Here is a 4,493-nt window from a genome sequence, read left to right on the forward strand (position 1 = left end):
TGCCTTAGTCTAAAGAGGAATGTATGGACTAGGATCAACAAGTGTGATAATATCACACTTATGGACTTGATTAGGATTTGGCTGTGATGTTTTCTTAATGTACAATTGCTCTCTGATATAAAGTTCTCTCTTACACACAGATAAATGTCTTTAGAATTTGTTTCTCTAGTTACTCCAGACTAACCCACTCAGGGAGACTGTTAGGATAAATTCTGACAATTGTGGGGTTTTTGAATTCTTGTTTCTAGGTGTTTGATTAGAGAACTAGAAAAGGGAGACCTAGTCCACTGTCACAGCGTGCATTCTGGGGGCTGCTGAGATGGTAAATCTTTATCTGAGCAGACTGCCTCATCTTTCTCCTGGAAGGTTTGAACTGCTTACCTGGGGATTAATTTCCTAACACTTAACACACTGCACCACCAGGGCTTCTTAATACCACTAGATGTTTGTAAAAATATTTCTAGGCATTTACCAGGTGTGTGATATAAGGTTTAATGCACTATTTGATATAGCCTAGAATTAAGCGTCATCTCAGTAATGAAATGTGAGCAGAAACTAGAATAGGACACAGATGACAACTACTTCCTTTTACTTGAAACAAACTGAACTCCTCAGAAACTTGTCATGAACACAATCTGCAAAACTCATGACAGGACATGAAGCGTCATCACTGGGAAACAGAGCCTTCTCATGGACATTGAACTCTTATTCTTGGTTTTCAGAAATAAAATATTCTACCATCACATATTGGTTGATGATTGAATTTAGAAATGTGTGCATGTCCCTTTTATAGACTGCGTAGGGATTATAATTCAACTTTGATTGATCTAAAATGGCTCTTGTGATAAATTTCAAACCCCACAGAGAAATGTCTTTTCTATCAGGATTCCACTTAGATATTTGTTTATTTAAAAAAAATGAAAATGAGCTGATTCCAGGAACCCAAGTGGAAGGCGAATTTTGAGAATGACAAGGGCAACGAATGTATAATGGTGCTTTACTCAATTGATATATGTATGGATTGTGATAAGAGCTATATGAGCCCCAATAAAATGATTTATTGAAAAAAATTAAAGCTAATGAGAGAGAAAAAAAACATTTTATGTCTAATTCAGGAAATGCTTCTTTTGGAGGACAGTTAGGATTAAATACAGTATGAACATATGGATGGTTAAATAAAGAATAATTTTAAGTAGGAAAATAGGCATTTGGAATTAAATTTTTTTTCATTCAAATAGTTTGGGGATGTGTTTGTATTCTTACTAAAGTTTTTAACATGTCTGATTTTTTTCTTTAATTGAGAGGTATGTGATATTTTATAGAATATTTTTCTAAATAGAGAAAATTACCCATTTCAAGTAACTATCTTACTTCTGATAGACAAACCTTTTAGATTTAAAAATCATTATTGTTCATCACATGCTATTTACATATTTTTCTAATTACTTTTGATTGGACAGTTTGCTTTTTAATCCATAAAAACTCTTTCAGAAAAATGACTTTTCCTGACTGCTGATATTTTGTTTTATGTTGTACTACTTCTTGAAACAGGGATTTTTAAAATTGTATGGTGACTAGGTGTTTTATGTGTCATGTGAGAAATGATTCCTAAGTCTTGAGCTCAACTCTTTCAATTACCGTTTTGTCTGTCATAAGAAGCAGCAACCAATCAGCTTCCCTATACTCCTCATCCTGACAAAACTGTTGAAAATGATCAAACACACGATCACCCAGCACTTCAGTCCTCACCAAGAGTTAATCTGTTCGTGGTAATACTTTACATAATAGCATTGTCACTTCACCAGAGTTAACAGCACCCTTCTTAGTAATAGTAGTGGTAGATTAATGAAGGCAGAGTTAGTAACACTTGGAGAATCAGTCAGACTTTATAACAAATTTGGAAAATTCATGCATATGATTTTGTTTCTCTACAACCATGTTCAAACCATAGGTGCTAGACTTCCTTTTCTAGAGAAGCAAAAGATATGATAATCATAAATATAATAAACAGAAACATTTTTATTAAGGAAATAGCTCACACAGCTGTAGAAGTGGCGAAGTCAAGTCTGGTTCCAAACACAGAGTGTCCAGTGTTAAGCAGTTGACTTCTCCTGACCAATGTAGCTTTGTGGGTTCAGTGGTAACAACATGGCTTCAAATGTGGATGAAAACAATGACATTAGATCAGGCTTCTCACTGGAGATGAAAGCAAATACAAGGCTCACAGTTCAGAGAATTGGTTGCCTATAGCTCTCAGTATTGGCAGGCAATATGGCAGGCCATTTGGTTCAAGTCCAAAGAATAAGAACTCAATAAGACAGATGCAACAACAAGGCCCATCAAGAAACAAACGCATTATGAGCATTGGGCTACACACCCAAAGAAATGTCCTTGACACTGGATCAGGGCTTTGACCTGAGGGAAGAGGTTGCAATCGACATTTATCTCCACAAGCTCATTGACTGTTAATAGGAGACCTTGCACTGGCATTGATGACATTATGTTACAGAACATCATGAGGGATAACCAGGTCTTAACTAGCAACTCACTGAGAACACTGAGCATGCAATGGACACAAACCAACTCTGAAAAACATGCTTATAAAGTTCCAAATCAAAATACTTAGTAAGACTTCACTGTAAAAAGAAGAATCAAAAGCAAATATTTCATTCAAGAATTGATCACAAGAAATACTTCCCAAATAGGAATTTGAAATTTTATATCTCAACATCTTGAGGTTTGAGAACAATAATAATGCTGTTCCTATGGGATCATTGTAGACAGGAATATTCTGTGACTAGCAGTGGAGGATATTTCATGTTTCAATCTGCAGTCGCCCTGAAAGAATTATCTGTGGAGGACAGGATGTTGAAACAAATAAACGCCTATGAAAGAAGTATACGGACACATTGATGTACTATGTATAACAAGAAAGCAGACAAATTTGGGATTAAAAGCACATGTGCACAATAAGGAAAGTACGATTTAGATATTCACAATAATCAGCTCTCTTTCTCATGATTAGCTCTCTAATCAAGAGATTTTTTCTGCTTTGTAGAGAATAATTTTCAACTGCAAAATTTCCCTAGGGCCTGCTTTATGTCCTTGTTTCTAAGAGTGTAGATAAAGGGGTTCAACATGGGTGTGGCTACAGTGTACATTACTGAGGTGATGGCACTGGACCTGGAATTTTGAGTAGCAGCAGAACTGAGATAAACCCCAAGAATGGTACCATAAAACAAGGAAACCATGGAGAGGTGGGACCCACAAGTGGAAAAGGCTTTATATTTGTCCCTAGCTGATGAAATATTCAAAATGGGGGACACCATTTTCATGTAAGAGAAGAGAATCCCAGTGAGTGGAATAACACGCAGAAGCGCAGTTGCAAAATAAATTACTAAGGTATTGAGGAATGTGTCAGAGCAAGCAAGTTGTATTACCTGGGTAAGTTCACAGAAAAAATGGGAGATTCCCAACTCTGTACATAAGGACAAACGCAAAACCATTAACCCATGTAGCAGAGCATCCAGTACACTCAATACCCAGGAGTCCAGACGCAGGAAACCACAGGATTTTGGGTTCATGATGACCGTGTAGTGCAGTGGGTGACAGATGGCCACAAACCAGTCTTAGGCCATCACTGTAGAGAGAAAATGATCCAGTCTTGTTAAAAACAAAGTAAAAATACATCTGGGTGATGCAGTGTTCATAAGAAATAACTCTGTCCTGCATCTGGATGTTCAGCAGCATTTTTCGGACAGTGATGGAGGTGAAACAGATGTATGAAAAGGAGAGGTTGGAGAGGAAGAAGTACATGGGTGTGTGGAGGTGGGAGTCTGTGTCAATGGCCAAGATGATGAGCAGGTTTCCAGTGAAGATGGCCCTGGACATAGACAGGGACAATTCGAAGAGCAGGGACTGCAACTCTGCCTCTTCTGAGAGCCCCAAAAGGATCAAATGTTGAAAATGTGTATGGTTTCTTGGTTCCATGTAGCTGAAGAAAATACTGGAAAAGACAAAAGAGCAATGCAAACTTAGATATAAGAAGTTAATACCAAATTAAAGGATATACTGTATGTTATGATTTAACTTGTAAATTAATTCCAATATAATATTAAGTTGAGAATGTCACAAGTCCCAAATGCTCACTGTTGATAACACACCTCACTAGCCTTCCTTTCTTCAAATCACATCTTTTAAAAAAAGCAGTATAAATTAACAACTTCCATGAAACTTTGTTTTCTTCGTTCAAAAAATGTGTTCAACTAATTATTTTTTGCCAAGTATTTTCTTTTTTTTCAATCATTTTTTTGCGGGCTTGTACAGCTCTTATCACATTGCATACATCCATCTATTGTGTCAAGCGCATTTGTACATAGATTGCCATCATCATTATCTTAAAAAAAATCATTTTTTATGGGGCTCATACAACTCATCACAATCCATCCATCCATCCATCGTGTGTCAAGCACATTTGGCCATTTGTTGCCTTC

At 36.7% G+C, this 4,493-nt stretch overlaps 1 pseudogene; it reads right to left on the reverse strand.

Moving 5' to 3' along the window:
• Window positions 1-3,068: 3,068 nt before the first annotated feature.
• Window positions 3,069-3,990, reverse strand: LOC142448110 (olfactory receptor 7C1-like; annotated as a pseudogene).
• Window positions 3,991-4,493: the final 503 nt, after the last annotated feature.

The sequence above is a fragment of the Tenrec ecaudatus genome, chromosome 1 (assembly GCF_050624435.1).
Source record: "Tenrec ecaudatus isolate mTenEca1 chromosome 1, mTenEca1.hap1, whole genome shotgun sequence".
Classification (NCBI taxonomy): domain Eukaryota; kingdom Metazoa; phylum Chordata; class Mammalia; order Afrosoricida; family Tenrecidae; genus Tenrec; species Tenrec ecaudatus.